The sequence below is a fragment of the Cetorhinus maximus genome, chromosome 11, assembly GCF_964194155.1.
Source record: "Cetorhinus maximus chromosome 11, sCetMax3.hap1.1, whole genome shotgun sequence".
Lineage (NCBI taxonomy): Eukaryota > Metazoa > Chordata > Chondrichthyes > Lamniformes > Cetorhinidae > Cetorhinus > Cetorhinus maximus.
Genome location: NC_135889.1, coordinates 93,791,528 through 93,811,134, shown reverse-complemented (window position 1 = coordinate 93,811,134; position 19,607 = coordinate 93,791,528). Strand labels below are relative to the sequence as shown.

Here is a 19,607-nt window from a genome sequence, read left to right as displayed (position 1 = left end):
ATATAGATAAGTATAGGAAATGGTATAAGATGCGTTAATATAATGAAGCTGTCTTTATAAATTATAATGGTTAATTTTTCAATAAGGAGTGGGATGTCAGGAAGATATAATAATTTTCATGATGTTATTGGAATTTATTGTAAAATACAGTAATAGTGGGATGTGTGTATGTGTCTGTGTGTGTCTGTGAGACTTAATAGGATCAAAGGCAGCTGGTTTGATGGATTTCATGTAAACATGGCAAACATGGGGGAAGTTTAGAATGTAAGGTATAAATGGACACATGCATTTTTAAATAAACCAGAGTAGATTGTTTTCAAAGGAGGGGTGAAGTGTGTCACCTACCCAGATGAAGTTTAGAGACAGTGGGGAGGATTTTCCTCTCGGTGGGTGGGGATGGCGGGAGGGCCCGGAAGTGGCTGCGAAACCGACCACTGTCTGCAATCGGGCCCGACCGCGGTTTCATGCTGGATGACCAATTAACGGCCAGCCAGCATGAATCATGCACTGAAATGCTCAGCGCTGCCTGGGTGGGGAGGCGAGGAGGGCGAGTACGGAAGTCCACACATGCGCATGGGTGAGCTCGCGGGAAACTCCCTCAAGGCACAGAGCTTCCTCAGGAAGCTGAAGATTTTTAACTTCACAAATAAAGACTTTAAAATTAAGGAAAACATGTCCCCTCATATGACCCTGTCACATGAGCAGGAAGATGTTAAAAACGAGTTTTAAAATTTTTTATTGTTTTTTTTTAATCAATGGTCAAAACCCCATTCCCCCCCACCTCCACCCCACCCCCCTTGCTGAGGTTTCGCAAAATATACGAAGGTCTTTTTCACCTACCTGCCAACTGTAAGGTTGGATGGGCAGAAAAAAATTCAATTCAATTAATTGATCAAAGGCCTTAATAGGCTTCTTAATTGTCAGTGGGCATGCTGCCGAATCACACCCGACCGAAATATTATGCGAGTGTGCGGTGACATTAGATGCTCGCCCGACGTCATCGCGCACTATTTTTCTCCCATTTTATCCGGTGTGCACCCGCCCGACGAGGGAAAAGTTCTGCCCAGTGTGTTTATTTTTCCTAAAAGTTACTGGTAAAACCTAGTGCTATGAGAGATTTTTATTATCAGAAAGGTAAAGTCCAAAGATGCAGTGAAACAATGGGTATTTGCATTCAAAGGGGAAAATATGTATAAAGGAGCAAAGGCTATGTGTAAGGGTAGGCAGTCTAAGATTGAACAAGAATGAAACGCCTTCAGCCTGTATGTGCTTAACTGTTGCCTCCAGGGACTGAAGTTAAGAGAACTCACTTTAAATTTGCCTATTCAGGCTATCATTTACTTTGCCTGGGTCTTTTAAAATCTATGTGTTTTACTGTTGCCTTAACGAAGGTGTAACCGGGAATCAGGTTAACTAGGGGATTTAAAAGTTATTGTAGCAGTAATTTGTAGACATATGTATGTGCTTACAATTTTTTCTTCTATTAATAAATATTTACTTTAGTTTTATAGAAATCTCTTAAGACTCGGTTGTCTTATTATTACTGAATTCAAAGCCCGCATCTCGAAACATACAAATTGAAAATTAGTTGTGACAGTTATTTCAAGTTTCCTCCGGGATTTGAACAGCTCAGCATTTACCACCTGCTGTGTCATAACACAAAACACAACATGTTCCAGGGATGGGGTATTTTCGCGACAAGGATGAGTTGGAGAAGCTCGGGTTTTCTCCTTGGAACAAAGGAGATTGAGGGGAGATTTGATACCGATTTACAAGATTATGCAGATAAGGGAAAGCTTTCATATTGCTGATGATACAAGGACTACAAGACACATTCTTAAGGTTTTGGGAAAGAGACGCATGTGAGATGTGAGGTAGAACTTTTTTATTCAGCAAGGGATAATGACCCAGGAATCACTGCGTATGAGGGTGGTGGAAGCAGAAATGATGATTAATTTTAAATGGAAATTTTATGGGCGCTTGAGGGAAATAATCGTTCAGGTCTATGGAGTAAAGCAGGGGAATGGGTCTGACTGGTTTGGTCTACAAAGAGCCAACATGGGATTCATGGGATGAATGACCTCCTTCTGCCCTGTAAATGACTCTATGCTTCTATGATTTGTTTCTGCCCCTCTGTAAAGGGGCTTTCTGCTGTGTTTTCCACGATGTTACAGCAGCAGCTCAAAACCAGCTGTGAGGAAATTCTAACTGCATTTTCTGGTTTAGTGCCTCCCAGGAGTCCCTTGCAAGGATTTATTACAGAAACTCCCTAGCCTGAGCTGCTGGAATCTCTGTTCACTGGACTTGGTTTGCACTATGTGGTGGCCAGGAAGACGATGGAATAGCACTCATATTTTAACGTGGGTTCCGATATTTACCACAATGCTATTGAGGATTTCCTGGTATCTGCTCGGCAGCGGGTGAAGGCTCAAACTCACACTTGTCAGTTCTCAAAATCCTGTGAAAGGAATGGCGATCCTACTTGCAAGATATAAGTACGTCTCTTTGGAGTTGAATACGCACCAACATACCTGGCAAGGAATGCCTGGAATAAAGTCAGTCATAGAAGATCTGCCAGGAGTGGATGGATTGAAATCATATCACCTCAATGATGTTGTCACAACACCTTCATTTATTCATGTTGAATATGTTTTGTTCTAAATAACTGGTGCAATTGTGCTATTTTCTGAACAAAAACCTCACATTTAAAACAAAAGGCAAATAACTTTTTATTTCCTTAAAAATTGTATTTCATCAATGATTTTTTCTAAATGTATATTTCAGTTGATATGTCAAAAAAACCTAATTTTTTGTGTTATACAGAAGTTTGTATGATAACAATCTGTTTTCTCCTAAACATTTGACAAATAGTGAAACACTGCATGAGAGTGAGTGTTAGCACAACTCTGCAGAAAACAATTCATTAGCAAACTAATTAAGAAAAGGGTGTTCTGTCCAAATGGTAATTAAATGCAGGATATAAATGATTAAGCTCACTGTTGAATGCTTTCTAACACAGACAGCAGATGAGCAGTATCTCATCAGCACCAACAATTGACTCCAATTCGATTTATAATGATTCCAGAGGATAATTTAAATGTGCATGATGGTTTAGAAATTGTTGCATAAGCTTTCCTGGAATAAAGTAGTTTCATTCAAAAGAATTCAAAGAAATAATAACGGAATTTGTTTCACTTCGGGAAAGGAATATTGCATATCTGCACGTCAATTCCCATTCCCAGAACCTCATGGCAAATTTGAGAAGGAGCAACCTATTCAAAGAAGCAAAAGGATTCTGTTCTGTCCTTTATCTATCAATTGTCAAAATCAACAGAACGTTGTCTTCAATGTATTCATCTTATTTCCTTGTACTGAAATAAATAATATGCTTCTGAGGTAATAGAAAAAAAATCAATGAAAATACAATTCAATGCTATTGCTTTGGAAAAATATAATTGCTTACAGTTCAGTGAAATTTGATTATAAGTGTAAAGGAAAATTACAATGAAAGGTACACAATTTATAAGAAGTGAATCTCAGCAATTTTACTGCTGCTTACTTCTTATTGAAGAGCTTGCTGCAATGAATTTGTGGAAAAATAATTCAAAAATGTTCTATTTATCCATTCAGGTCAAATAGATTTTGAAATACTTGGCAAAATTCAGTCCAAACATCCAGGCCTTTCAATTCGTAATGAGGTGGTAGAGCCTAATCCTGAGCATATCTCCAAATACAAAGGTAGTTTTTTAAACTTATTTTTTTATATAAGCGCCAGGTGTTTCCAGTTGAAAATGGTAGTTTTGTTGGAGGTGAAAGCTAAACGTTGATCTGTTTCTGGTGTGGGTGAGGCATCGCTATCCTTTGATCACAGAACCAATAATTTGTACTATTCGATGTAAAGATGGCAAAAAATAAGTTAATCATTCATAAGTTATTATCTTCAATAATTATGTTATTATCCATGTTCAAAAGGGTTAATGGTCTTTATTAAAATATCATTGTTTTGGATAAGTCTTTGCTTTTATCAGGGTGGGGCAATGTATAAGCATTTGCAAAGAAACAAGGTGGAGAGAACACAATGCTATTGAGTGAGGAGTATTAACACTCTGAATTGAAAATGAAGAATAAAAATCAGTTCAATCCCTGTCTGAACTTAATCATGGTCAGAAACGAACACTGTAATATGCTTCTGGAGATGTGAAGGAGAATTGCAAATGTAAGTCCTGTCCGAGCAGTGTCCAATGTTTCCTTGCATATACTCAGCAGCAATCCCTATTAACACATCAATTTGATTAGAGTCTTTTTAATTCGGCAAGTTCTGGTGATCTGGAATGCACTGCCTGAAATGGTATTGGAAGCAAATTGAATAGTAACTGTCATAAGTTAATTTGATAAATAAATGTTTAAAAAAATTGCAGGTGATGGAAAAAGAGCAGTGGACTGATCCTAAAAGAACCACAAAAGACACAATAGGTACTGACAGCGGGTACCCCAGATAATGGGAGGGACTTTTAACTACAAGCCACCTGGTTCTCACCTGAAAGATGATCAAGTGGCAGAGGGAACTCTAGTGGGGGATCTTATACACTAAATTGCTGCTTGATATAATTTTTTTGTTTATTTAAAATCAATTTATCTAAGTGATGAGGGGGCTCGAACACTTTCTATTAGATTTACTGATTGATGAAAGGTATCATTTGACAAAATTAACAGTTTTCAATATTACATTATAGTACTTTGAAGTGTAAACAAATTGCTTCAGTGCTTAAATATGTGCTATTTTCCATAGGCTAAACTTAACATATCAATGTTTTCACTTAAAAGCAGAAAGTACGGAGATGCGTGTCCATATGTGTGTTCCTAGAAACTGGTTATGATAAAATAGCAAAAAAAGTGGTGTTTACAATCAGCTCAGGGGTAAATTCCTTCTAATTCTACCTGTGTTCTAGAGCTTGTAAAAGAAAAAAAAATCAGGAATTAACATCTCCTTCACTTGGAACCAGATGACCTCAGAAGAATATAAAAAGCAAAGGAAGGAAAGAAATGAAAACAATAAGTTTGATTTCATTCACATGATTGAGGTAACAGCAACTGAAGATAAATTTACAAGCAACCCACTCAGCCCAACAGCCTGGGCTATCTGTGAACCCAGTCCTAGCTATCAAATAACTAACTGTGCCAGTTAATGCCCAACATATTGACAGTTGTATGCACCATAGTTCTTTTTTAGAAATAATATTCTTTTTGACTTTTTTCTTCAGGTAAGGTATTCCTTATCTTAGATCTGCCTGCCCTTGACACCTCTGGCACCGAAATGGGTATGTTCTAGATTTCCAGCATCCACAGTATTTTGCTTTTATCTATGAGTATGTGGGTAGCCTGCTAGTAGACAATGCCAATATAAATCAGCCGCATTGTGTCTGAGACCATTCAGGCATGACCCTCTTCTCTAACTTACCTTCCACGTTGAAGGAACTCACTGTCCCAATTGACTGTTCGGGTTAGCAATTGAGTGGTGTAGAGAAAAGTGATTAATACCAAGATAAAGGACTTACTTTAACAGGGAGATCCAATAGGGTTGGTAATCTGAAAGTATGTTCTGAAATCTGCTATAGGGCTTCTTTCATCCAAACTTATCTTGTGCTGTTTTGTGATGCAACTGTACTGAGAATGGTACCCATGTCTTCAGACTCTCCTCCCTTCCCAAATTAAGGTTTGCCTAATACAGTACCCTCTGATAATAGTGATAGCTTTTAAAATTTTACTTGCCAATCAGTTTGACTCTTGAATCTAAAATATTTGACAATATCATATCTCACTCAGCTCTACCAGGGTTTGAGGGAAAAAACAAATTTGAAATCAATAAGAGTGTGGAGTTGTTAGCTCTTTCACAATGGCCTGAATAGTCTCCTTCTGTGGTGTATGATTCTATAGGCAGGATTATATGCTCCCCCTCTGGCAGGCTTGAAGGGGGTGTGGTGGTGGAGCAGTACCTGCCATATACCTGCCTGCACCCTACCCCCACTGTAATTAAATGGGGAAAGGCGAGCTGTCCAGTAGCCTGCCTGTTCTTGGGCCTATTGAGGTTTTAAGTGGCTACATAGTGGCCTTATCTCACCCCCATGGCTACCATACCAAGGATGGGTGGAGGCCCACACCAGTAGCCTGCCTGTCCTTGGGCCTCTTGAGGTTTTAAGTGGCCACTTAGTGGCCTTATCCCACCCCCATGGTCATTATACCCAGGATGAGTGGAGGCCCACACCAATCAGGAAGCTTGGCAACTTTTACTGTGAGGGCTAGTGTCGGTCAAGAGGGTGAGGGGCCTCCTGTGCAGGCCCCCTGGCCCATTAGAGGCAACACTCCTGTAATAATTATGGGTTTATTTAGTATGTAATGTAGCTTTAATAATATTACCTGTTAGGCAAGATCACATGATCTGTAGTAACCAATAGGAGAGTAGCGCAGGCTACCTCAGAGTTAGTGTAGAGATAGAGTTGGAGTTGAAAGCACATGTGTAGTTGCTGCTGAGTATATAGTAAACAATCTTAAGGTTTCCACCCAGGAAGTGCCTGCTGATCAACTCTATCATTAATAGCACAACTCAGCCACCCTACAACAAACTGGTGATGAGGGTAAACTAGGATCAAAGAAGTTCCACCACCAACCACTTAATGCTGATCCCAGCATTAAATAGCTGTTGGACAGCTGTTAGGATCTTGGCAGACTATTCCCCTACCCCCCCCACCTCCCTCTGAATTTTTAGCCAGGGTAGATGAGGACTATAGCACCCTTATAAGTTCAGCCTTATGATTCTAGGTATCAATGGAAGGCAGCTTAAAGATGGGGAATAAGAAAAAAGAAATAAAATTACGTCACAATTTGCTACTTCTGTTTTTTGGAATGATTAAATGATCTGTTAGATACACCTCTGGGGCTTAGATCAAGGATAATGGGATGAAACTCTCCTATGTTTCATGCTGTTTGTGAAATAAATTTGGGGAATCATTTCTGAGACTGGATATATTTTGTAGCATAAAATACAGGGAGCTAAGATAGTCCTTTGTGCGTACTGAGTTAGCTGATATCAGCTAGGATAAGACTAGTGTCATTACAATTGACAACCTTGGGTTATGGAGTGAAGGAAGAAATCAGCCAAGATTTCTGTTCCTGGTAACAATCCAATGATTCCTGCTAGAAATTGCCTGTTTGTGGAAGATGCAACATTTCTTTCTCCATTGCAAAGCGTCGGCCAATCAGAGTGAACTTGCCAACCAATCAGCACCCTTTTCTACGGTCGTATAAATTGTTGCAATTGCTTGAAATTTGGCATTCTTGCATTTGTCCCAAAGAGTGCAAGATGAAAAGACAGCATGCCTCTCTTTCCAGCAATAGGTGCTGTTTCTTTGAAATGGTTCTCTTGCAATCTAATTTCTTAATTACAGGATGAAGTTTCCTAACTTTGCCCTCTGTTTTTAAAACAGTCCTGGATGGAGAGTTGGGAATGCAGACCAGGCTTTTGCGCTCAGGTAGAGCTAGCATCTGCTCTATTACTCCTCTAGGAAATTTAGGGCCGAAGCATTTAGTAGTAGCATGAATTGCGATTTCACATAATAAATCTCTAAAGCAGCTCATTGTGCCAGTAATATCCACCCTGATAGAAGGCTGAAATATTAGAGTATTGCAGCTGCTCCAGTTACAAACAGAAGGCCTCAAAGGAACCACTGGAGAAGAAAGCTACAAAATCTTCACCTCTTTCAGGAGCTTTTGGGGCACGGGTAGTTAATTCCTCCTGGGATTCACTACTTTGTGCTTGAGACCTGGAGCATTCCAAAGGCTGCAACAGAGCTCAGTGGCTCTCTGCTGAGACTTCTCAAGGGATTTTTGCATGTAATTCCTACAATATGCAAAAATTAATCCAAAATTAGTTGTTTGAAGCAACAGGAAATTTGCCCACACTCCCCATGGAAAGTGGCAAACCAGCAAAAACAGATCCAATTCTGGCACAAGTCACCCTCCAATCAGAAACCTTCAGAATTCCACCTTGGTCACAACCAGAATTTCAATGCAATTGTCTTCAGGCATTGATGGCATGTCTCAATTACTATTGAGATAAGGATATAGATTATATGGGAACATATTTGTATTTGTCACAGTGCTTTTTTTCCTTGTCCAGATGCAGTATTATGTAGAAAGTGTGCAGGAATCCATCAAGTACTTCCACAGTCTTCTGGAAACTAATGGCAAACTCCTAATAATATATGTTTCAGGTAGGTGAGAGTGATTCTGATATGCTGACATTAAGGACAACTGAAATTTTACTAGGAAAATGCTAATCATATTTTGTTTATTTATTGCTCTTCATCTTCCTCCTGATGTTTAGTTCCATACAATCTGGTATATGTGCAAAAAATGTTATACTATAGGAGCAGCTCCTAGAACAAAGTAAAACATTGCATTGTACATAAAGAATTGACTAGATGACAGAGGACAGAGTAGCTGTCAATGCTGAGCATTGTAAGTGAAGAGTTTATAGTCTCTAAAGTCTCCTCACGATTGACCCTGAAATCTCTAGTCATTGATATAATCATTATATATTAAAAACACTAAGTGGCCTTCAAGAGCCTACAGATACTCCAATTATAGATGGTGATGAAACCATAATGTTACTTGAGTAATTGAATATGAAGTAGCATCAAATGTAACGTGAAAGTTGTTTTTACCTGATCTTGCCATACACATACCCCAGTTTGCTACAGCAGCTTCTGACTAGTGAGTGGAACAAGGTGTCCTTCCTGTCTATCGGATCTCCAACGCCAGAGTCAGAAAATCTTATGCCTTCAGCAGCTCATGATATCCTGCACCAAATATTGCCCAGCCCTCTACCCACTGTCACACTAATGTTGCCGTACTAAAATCAGTTCACAGAGGCATTGCAGAGCTTAAACAAAAATCACAATTAGATCGCCATTTAGATATCGTGCGCAATTTGGGAGCAAGCTGTGATATGGAAGATATAATAACAATGAAGAAAAGTACAGAATAGACTTGCTCAGATGTGATAGTGATGAGGGGCTACAATTCGGAAGAACGACTTCAGAAGTTTGTCCTTTTTTCATTAGAGCTGAGAAGCAATGATTTGATGGAAATCTGAAATGCTCTGATAGAATAAATAGAGAACATTCAGGCTTGGGATGATATGCGGCAAGTAACTTTTGCACCAGGCAAGTGCTAGACAATGACCATCTCCAAAAAGAAAAAACCTAACCATCTGCCCTTGATATTCAACAGCATTACCATTGCTGAATACCTCAATATCAACATCCTGGGAGTTAACATCAACCAAAGACTTAGCTGGACCAGTCATATAAATACTCTGGCTACAAGAGCAGGTCAGAGGTTGGGAATTCGGCAGTGAGTAACTCACCTCCTGATTCCCCAAAACCTGCCTAGCATCTACAATCACAATTCAGGAGTGTGATGAAATAATCTCCACTTGCCTGGATAAGTACAGTTCAAGTACTCAATAAACTTTCCACCATCCAAAACAAGTCAGTCTGCTTGATTGGCACTCCATCACCACCTTAAACAGTCACTCTCTCAATCACCGGTACACAGTAGCTGCAGTGTGTACCACATACGAGATGCACTGCAGCAACTGGTCAAGGCTCCTTCAACGGCACCTTAATGCTTCCAATTCTACCACCTCGAAGGACAAAAGAAACTGGACAACATGAACATCACCAACTGAAAGTCCCTCTCCAGTTCACACACCATCCTGATTTGGAGCCATGTTAACTTTCCTTTGCTATCGCTGAGTCAAAATCCTGGAACTCCCATGCAACAGCACTGTGAGTGTACATACATGACATGGACAGCAGCAGTTCGAGAAGGCAGTAAACCACCCCTTCTCAAGGGTGTTTAGGGATGGGCCACAAATGTTCATTTTGCAAGAACGAATAAGAACAATGCCTTGTTTTCTGTGTGTGCAAAGTTCTATGATTCTTCAATACTTGAGATCGGAGAAACTACGACAACAGTGCATTCCATTTTAACTCAGCAAATCAAAATGAATGAATTTCAAACAATGAACCATTTGTTTTATGTCTTGGGTAAATAGGTTCATTGGCCAATTGAACTTTAACTGCACGCATTCCTATGTACTTATCAATTGCTTCTTCAATCAATAATGGAGAGAGACTGATGTAAGAATAAACAGTGATGCTCAATTGAGACAAAGGGAAGAGCACCAGATCATATGTGCTTACTCAGAAACCTACAGCACTAGACTTACAGTTCCCAGTTGCCCATGCTCTATGGTGATTTGTCAGTGCTGTCACATGATCAGTACACTTGCATTCTCTTAATGCTACAGGGTACCTCACTTTACCATATGCCTCCCCACCTTACTTAAAAAGTACAGCTAACAAGCTTAAAACACATTAACTATTTACACAATAACTATTTACAGGTCAAGTCTCTCAGGAGGCCTTCTTTGACAGGCTGAGCGTCGTAGCCCAACAACCTCTGCTGGTGTCTCCAAGACCTCCTTTTCAGGGGCCAGCTGCCCGCTAGGTCCCTCAGTGGGCACTGAGGGATTGGACTCTCCAACTCCCTCGGGCTCCGCAGGCCCCACCAATACTTCTGAGTCGTGTGACCTTCCCTCTACCTGTGGAGTTGATATGGAAATCAGAGATGATATGGAAATGGCAACCATGGGGATATTAGTGAAATTTATGGAGGCTGCACACAGTAGATAACCCCTCTTTTTCAATTTGGGAATACCGCTGCTCTGCAACACTGAATGTGCGAGATGTATAACCGATGGGCCTCTCTGATGCATCCACCATCCTATGTGAAAGAACAGCCCCTATGCCATAAGGGACACGTCACATGTTCAAATTAATTCCTTTTTGAGGTCAAAGTGGACCAACAGGGCCGACAATTTCAACAGTCGCTTTGCTTTCAGGAAGGCATCCTGATGTGGGGCTTGTCAACTCCATTTTTGGTTCTTCTTAAGTAGGCCGAACAATGGAGCAAGGACAGTCGAAAGATTTGGGAGGAATTGGCCATAAAAGTTTCACATGCCTAAGAAGGCCTTAAGCTCAGTGGTATTTCTCGGGGCCGGCGCCTCATGAATGGCCTGGGCTTTCTCTTCCACAGGGTGCAGGCCCTGCGCATCAACCTTGTGGCCTAAGTAAATTGCCTCTCTGGCTTGAAACAAGCTTTTTTACTGCTTTAAGCGTACCCCCGCTTGGGCGAATCGTTTGAGCACCTCCTCCAGATTTGCTAAGTGCTCCTCTTCGGTTAGTCCAGTGACCAAAACATTGTCCAAGTAAACGACAACATGGAGTAAACCTTGAAGCAAGTTTTCCATAGCCCGCTAAAAAATAGCACATGCAGACGAGACCTCAGAAGGCAGTCTCGTGTATTGATACAATCCATGATGCGTATTAATGGTGACAAATTCTCTACAGTCCTTTTCCAATTCTACCTGCTGGTAGGCATGGCTCATATGTAATTTTGAGTATGTGGTGCCCCCTGACAACTTTGAATATAACTCCTCAATCTTGGGTATTGGGTGTCTGTCCAGTTTGGCCACTTTATTCACAGTTAGTTTGTAGTCACTGCACAAACGTACACTTTGGTCTGACTTTAGCACAGATACAATGGGTGCTGCCTACTCAGCAAATTGCACCGGCTGCAGGATGCCCAATTTCTCCAGTCTGTTCAACTCGGCTTCTACCTTGTCCCGTAAGGGATTGGTCTGGCTCTTATAAACCTGGGGGTTGCGTTTGGGTCTACATGGATTCGGGCCTGTAGCCCTTGAATCCTTCCTAATTCATCTTTAAAAATGGAAGATTATCTTTGCAATAAGTCTTGTCAGCCTCTCGTAGCAATTTGAAAAGTTTCGGCCCATTTCAATTTAATCTTTTCGGGCCAGTTGCGGCCTATTCAGCTGGGTCCCTCTCCAGCTACCACTAGTGTGGGAAACCTTTCAGATTGGTCTCCATTCTTCACCGAGACCTGCCATAACCCTTTCAGTCTTATTTCTTCACCCCTGAATGTCCTCAGCTTTGTGTTCGAAACTTCTAACTTCAAAGGGTGGGTTCCTTTACTCAGATATCTAAATGTGTGTTCTCCGATGACGGACATCGATGCTCCGGTATCAACTTCCATCTTAATGGATTGTCCATTGATCATTATGGCTACTTGGATTGGCTCAGTTCTACCGACTTTGAGGTTATATAATGAATGGACGTCTGAATCTATTTCTTTTGGCTCTTCCATGAGGCATGTTTCACAATTTTTCCTTCTGCCTTTATAGTGTTGTTTTAGCCTTTCTCTGCTGTGCTGCATTATGTGGCCATAGCAATGGCAGAAAAAGCACTCGACTTGTTTGAATTGTCATTCGCTCATTGGAGATCTGGATTTATTTCTCTCATTCATTTGGTGAGTTTTCACTGTTGTACTGTTGTTTTTAAATGGCTTGGAGTTAGAGAACATTTCCCGCCTTTCTGTGGAGTCTGAAGTTTTTGCTCCTTTTGCCGGATTGTCGCACTCCACCAGATGGACAGCGCCATTTTGTGTCTCTTTTATAATTTCGGAATTTCTAACAGCACTCTCCATCACGGTAGCTAATTCTATTGAAGTTAGACTAGGTTTGGCTAGCAAATGCCTTTGGATAATATCATCTCCAATCCTGCATATCACCCGGTCTCTCAACATATCACTAATGGACATTCCGAATTCACAATGCTCAGTTAATGCCTTTAAAATGGCCATATAGTCAGCTATAGTCTCCTCTGGAAACCTGTTCCTTGAATTGAACTAGAAACGCTGTGCAGTAACTGAGGGCTTTGGACTCAGGTGGCTCTGTACAATAGTTATTAACTCATCGAAAGTTTTCGAGTCTGGAGCACTGGGTGATGTAAGGTTGTGGATCAGTCTGTACATTTTGCTCCCACATGAGGACAAACCAATCGCCCTCTTCTTCTCCTCCCTTATGATGTCATTAGCGGTAAGACAGAATGCTAGGCGTTCAACATACTGAGACCAGTCATCTGAAATGGGATCGAATGGATCGACACGCCCGAACTGCGGTATCGCGAACGACTGCAAAGGGACTGCACTTCTGATAGGCTTTCCAGGTAATGATAAATTTAGGTGTTTGGCTTACCACGGAGTCGTGCTCTCTCTGGGGTCTTTTATAATTTTCTGTTCGTAGCCATTTTCATGAATTTACCCTTTTAAATGTATTGCCGCTTTAAGAGCAGTCACTTTTAAAAAAACTCTGTCTCTGTAGTTGTCGGCTCTTCTTTGCTGGGTTCCGCGCTCTTTTCGAGTTTTGGCGAGATCCCCGTGATCACAATTCCACAGGGTTCTTTTAAAGTTTTAAACTGCAGCACTGCTTCCTGCTCCAGTTGCCAGCTGTTGCCTATTTTACAAGACAAGCACAGTTGCACTTTCCAGTGCTTTGCTCACCCATCTTGTGAACTTACATTCAGGGGTCTTGCAATGTTTTTATCCTCGTCGTCGCTTTCATGTCTTGAGTAAATGAATTCATTGGCCAATTGAACTGTAAGTGCACACCTTCCTATGTAATCATCAATTGCTGTTTATAATCAATAATGGGGAGAGACTGATGTAAGAATGAACAGTGATGGTTTGTTGAGACATAGGGCAGAGCACCAGATCATATGTGCTCACTCAGAAACCTCCGGAACTAGACTTACAGTTCCCAGTTGCCCGCACTGTATAGTGATTTGTCAGTGCTGTCACATGATCAGTACACTTGCATTCTCTTAAAGGTACAGGGTACCTCACTTTGCCACAATTTGTCAACCACTTCCTAATCTATGTTAACCATTAAAGATATATATGCACTAAGTCTCTTTGGGTCACATGGCATATGTATGCTTCAAGAAGGTATTTTCTTTCCCAGAAAGCATAAATAAATTTATAAATACACTCGACTAAATAAATAATTTACAGAAGAATTCTACCAATTTTGACATTATCAGCATTTCAATCAAAATATATGTTTTAAATATTACTATTAACAGGAATCAGTGGGTGGTATTCAATTCGGAAAAGATTTGGATCCCGGTTTCCTAGCAGTAGCCTTTTTCCTGATTTCCACAAAATGCTTGTTGAAATGAGAATGAAGTATTGGATTTATCAGTGAAAACAGAGAGCTTCTTTTGGATTTCCTCACAGATATGGCACACTTCATGAAGGCTGCCCCTGTGGATCAGAAGGCTGAGGTTCTTCAATACCTACACCAGCCTCAGTGCTCAAGAGAGGAGAATGGGAAAATTATTTTCAAGAGTGATTTGCATGCAATAGTGATTGACAATTAATTTGATTCCTATCAGTCAGTCATTATCCAACTAACTTCATGTTGAATTTTCTTAATAATCATATATTCTTGCTCCAGATTCATTGGTGTTAAAGATCAAGTAATTTTAAGGTTCCGGTTGAATCAATATTGATATATTGATGGTTCTGAACTTAATAAAATAATTTTTCATAGGATCAAAAATTAAAATTCATGGGTAAAGTGCTGGAGTTTTTAAAACATCTTGTAAGTGAACCAGTTTAATGATTCTTATACATGATCATTCATTTTCCCCTCATCTATGCCAGTGTCCTTGTTGAAAGCTTATTTTGAATCATCTAAGAAATAGTAGCTGGGTTTTTTGTCATGGCAGAACCAATTTATTTGCTTTCTTTTTACTTCTGGTATCTTTGTTCTTATTACCAGTTGCATTCTAAGGTATAGGCTCATTTATTCACTGATATTTCTGATGCAAGTAGCAATAACTGAAATATACATTACTTTGGATTTGTTTCGTGCACTTTACATAAGGTTCTGTTTGTAGGTAGGGAATATTTTTGCTGACTAGCAGAATTATTTTGTATCATTTAATCTTACTTGATAAATATTGGTTTTATTGTCTGAACATGTCCATGTAAAGTATCAAAATCCATCTGGTTTAAATGTTGCAATGAAATGTGAGATACCGAGTTTTAGATAGCTTTTGAAAGACTTTCAGCAATCAGTTTGAGCCATAATATACATTACTCCGGACCATCTTTGTGCATTTGTTTTAGATTCAGTAGCCAGATAGGGAATATTTTTGCGATTGTCTATTATTTAACCCTAAAAGTCTTTATACATATATTGCTGTGCAATGACCACATGATAAACATTTCAGAAGAGTCATGGAAATTTATAACTATGTTTTGGTTTTGTTGTCTCAGCATGCCCATGTAAAGTAAGCAGAGGACACTATACCTACAATAGTTTTGAAACATTTTTAACAATAACAATAAAAGGATGCTCCTCCTCGCCAGACTATGTTTTTATGTGCTCAAACATCCAATAGTTTACTGTGTTTTGTGATTTTGGTTGTTGGCAACTGATTTTTTGACCGGAATTGAACTAAAACAATTTTCTTTGTAAGATATCATGACTTTCACAACTTTTGCAAAGTTTACACCTACAACCAGTACAATAAAACATCCCCAAATACTTCATATAAGCACATTGATTGTGTGACCCATTTAAAAGCAAAATATTTTGCTGCATGTCCAGCAGGCCCTGTATATCATAATTAGATTCAGCAGGACTGCACTCACATTTCAGTCATATCTGTGTGTGAACTTCAACATTAAGACTGAAACTCCAGCCTTGATCATGATAGCATGGGACAATAATATAGCAATATGAATATTCACTGGAGATTGTCAATTATTGTGCTCTTTTAAAACAATATCAAAATGGAACATAATAAAATGCAATACGATTGCAAAATTTCTTGTTTCTTCATTCTTAAATATTAGCAAGTAAAAATTCGTCTGGGGTTCAGGCTCCCATTGAGGCAGGCCAAATGCTAACTTTGTGCTGCCTCCTCGTTTACCTTATAGTAGCTTGTAGCTGAGTGCAACCTGAGCTTCTTGCTGACTGCCACTCAGCAGGGGGCCTAACAGCGTGCGAGGTTAGCATATGTTCCAACTTGCTTCCAGCTGTTAAAAGCAACCTGTCCCTCTTAAAGGGGAGGGATAGAAAGGATGTTGCTGTTCACTGCCAGTGCTGCAATTGATTGCCATTGATAACAGAGAAAATTGAGTTCCAGAGCAGAGAGAGGGTGAACAGGTTCAAAGACAAGGGATAGAGTCCTTGGTCATTGAGATCAACATCAGAGGAATGGGTATGTTTCCAGAGAAACATTAAAAAAAATGACAACATAGAAGTAGGCCTGCAAAGTCCTCCTTCCTAACATCTGGGGGCTTGTGCCAAAATTGGGAGAGCTGTCTCACAGACTAGTCAAGTAATGGCCTGACATAGTCATCCTCACGGAATCATATCTTACAGACAATGCCCCAGACACCACCATCACCATCCCCTGGGTATGTCCTGTCTCACCAGTAGGGCAGATTCACCAGAGGTGACGGCACAGTGGTATACAGTCTGGAGGGAGTTGCCCTGGGAGTCCTCAACATTGACCCCAGACCCCATGAAGTCTCATGGCATCAGGCCAACCATGTGCAAGGAAACCTCCTACAGATTACCACCTACCGCTCTCCCCCTCCTCTCAGCTAATTAATTAGAGCTCCTTGTTGCACACCAATTGAAAGAAGCACTGACGGTGGCAAGGGCACAGAATGTTCTCTGGGTGGGGGACTTCAATGTCCATCACCAAGAGCGGCTCGGTAGCATCGCTACTGACCGAGCTGGCCGAGTCCTAAGGGACATAGCTGCTAGACTGGGTCTGCGGCAGGTGGTGAGAGAACCAACAAGAGGGAAAAATCTACTTGACCTCGTCCTCACCAATCTACCGGTTTCAGATGCATCTGTCCATGACAGTATTGGTGGGAGTAACCAGCGCACAGTCCTTGTGGAGACAAAGTTCTGTCTTCACATTGCGAATACCCTCCATCATCTTGTGTGGCATTATCAAATGGGATAGACTTCGAACAGATCTAGCAGCTCAAAAATTAGCAGCAGCAGAATTGTGTTTAACTATAACCTGTAACCTCATGACCCGGCATATCCCCCACCCTATCATTACCATCAAGCCGCAGGATCAACACTGGTTCAATGAAGAGTGTAGGAGAGCATGTCAGGAGCAGCACCAGGCATACCTAAAAATGAGGTGAGAACCTGGTGAAGCTACAGCACAGGACAACTTGCATTCCAAACAGTGGAAGCAGCATATTATAGACAGAGCTAAGCAATTCTACAACCAATGGGTCAGATCTAAGCTTTGCACTCTTGCCACATCTGATCATGCATTGTGGTGGACAAATAAACAACTAACCGGAAGAGTAGGCTCCACAAATATCCCCAACCTCAATGATGGGGGAGCTCAGCCCATCAATGCAAAAGACAAAGCTGAAGCATTTGCAACCATCTTCAGGAAAAAGGGCCAATTGAATGATTCATCTCAGCCTCCTCCAGAGGTGCCCAGCATCACAGATGCCAGTCTTCAGCCAATTTGATTCACTCCATGTGATATCAAGAAATGGCTGAAGGAATTGGATTCTGCAAATACTGTGGGCCCTAACAACATTCTGGCAGTAGTATTGTAGACTTGTGCTCCAGAACCAGGCGCACCCATAGCAAAGCTTCTGCAGTATAGCTACAACACTGGCATCTGCCTGGCAATGTGGAAAGTTGCCCATGTATTTTCACAAAAAGCAGGACGAATCCAACCCAGCCAATTACCGCCTCATCAGTCTACTCTTGATCATCAGCAAAGTAATTGAAGGTGTTGTCGACGGTGCTTTCAAGCAGCACCTACTCAGCAATAACCTACTTACTAATGTTCAGTTTGGTTTTCACCTGTCAAATAAGGGTTAATGGTTATGTTAATGAAACAATGATGGATGAGGCACCCAGCATCCCAGCTAGGTGCCCGCCCATCAATGGTGATGTGAGCATAACATCAAGAGTCAAATGACCAAGCAGTTCCAAGGGAATAAGATGCAGAGCAGTCTGTGTCCAGGAAACCATGTATTTACCATGAGGTCTTTGTAAAAAGTTCTTAATAAATCTTTATGAAAAACCATATACCGGAATTGTACAGTAAGTCACTCACCTCCTAACTCCCCAAAGCCTGTCCACCGTCTACAATGCACAAGTGAGGAGTATGATGGAATATTCTCCACTTGCCAGGGTGAGTGCAACTGCAACAACACTCAAGAAGCTTGACACCATCCAGGACAAAGCAGCTCACTTGATTTTTTTTTTGGTTCAATCATGGGATGTGGGTGTCGTTGGCTAGGGCAGCACTATTGCTCATCTGTAACTGTCCTTGAGAAGGTGGTGGTGAACTGCCATCTTGAACCCCTGCAGTCCATGTGGTCTAGGTACACCCATCCACAAACATTCACTCCCTCCACCACCGATGCATTCAAAAAGTTATTCAATTGAGACTTGAAAAACTTCAAGTATCGGTTAACTATCATGAAAAATGTCTGGAAAAGGAAAAGGAAATTCTGATGAATTAGAACAGTTGGTTGAATGCAACCAAAACTGATTGAATTCTTGAACTTAGATTCAACCTGAAGAACATGAAAGATGAGTTGTACAGTGTAGAAGAGCAAATCTAGATTTTAAAATCACATAAGGAAAATTCTAAGTGTTATGACGGGGCAGATGATATGTGCCAAGAAGACCAAATCCATAAGGGAAACTTGATTGCGTTATCACAACAGTTTTGAAATTTGTATTTATTATGAGATGTGCGCACTGAATTCAGAAGTAATAAGTCCACCAAGACCTTCAGAGATTTTCAAAAATTAAAATATTTCTTAACAAAATAAAAGATGTCAAGCACCTACATAAGATTACAATTACTACTATAGTAATCCCTAAAATTCTTAATTTAACCTGCTCTTCCTTTAAGGCAACGGTCCAAAAATAGATTTTAGGTTTTAAACAGATCTAACAAGTTAACACAATACCCTGGACAGTGGAATTCCAAATGGCTGGTCTCCACCTTCAGTTTTGTCAGATGCACAAATGCTGGAGGCTTCATTAAAGCTTTTCACACACTCCTGTTAAATCTTACATGGCCTTCTCCTACACATTGGGCAGAAATTTCTGGTTGATGTGCGGGTGGCGGAGCCCACGCGTCAGTGCTTAAAATGTCGCACACTGACGCCGTGAGAGCGTCCCGACGTCAGCGCGCGGCATCACGATATTTAGGTCGGCGCTATACAGTAGGACGCGCACCCGCCATTAATTGAAGGCCTCATTAAGGCCCTTAACTTGCCAATCGTCGACAATTTTGAGGGGCCCGTGTGAACTTCGGCTCGGCGCACGGGCTCAACGGGCAAGCGGGTCGGAGATTTATTATTAAAACTTATGCACTGGCGGGATATGTGGACTCAGCGGGGTTGTTCATGTTTTTCATGAAGTATTTAATGCAGAAAGTGTTTTAAAGTTGCCTGTGTGATTGTCAGCAGTTCAGATCGATTTCCAAGAGCTTTTTGTGTACTTTGAAACCAGTCTGCAGACAATTATCTTTATTGGGCCTGCATTTTTCCGGAGGCCTCCATTTAGCCTGGGTATGGGTTCTGACATCTCCACTGGAGGC

General features: G+C 40.8%; 1 pseudogene across 1 annotated transcript in view; it reads left to right on the top strand.

The window, feature by feature from the left end:
* Positions 1-14,360, top strand: part of LOC144686217 (histamine N-methyltransferase-like) — an 86,611-nt pseudogene extending 72,251 nt beyond the window's left edge. Inside the window, exons 4-7 of the transcript XR_013577881.1 lie at positions 3,631-3,738; positions 4,975-5,081; positions 8,174-8,267; positions 14,064-14,360. The product of XR_013577881.1 is annotated as a histamine N-methyltransferase-like (transcript). The remainder of the gene's footprint in view (positions 1-3,630; positions 3,739-4,974; positions 5,082-8,173; positions 8,268-14,063) is intronic.
* The last annotated feature ends 5,247 nt before the right edge of the window (positions 14,361-19,607 follow it).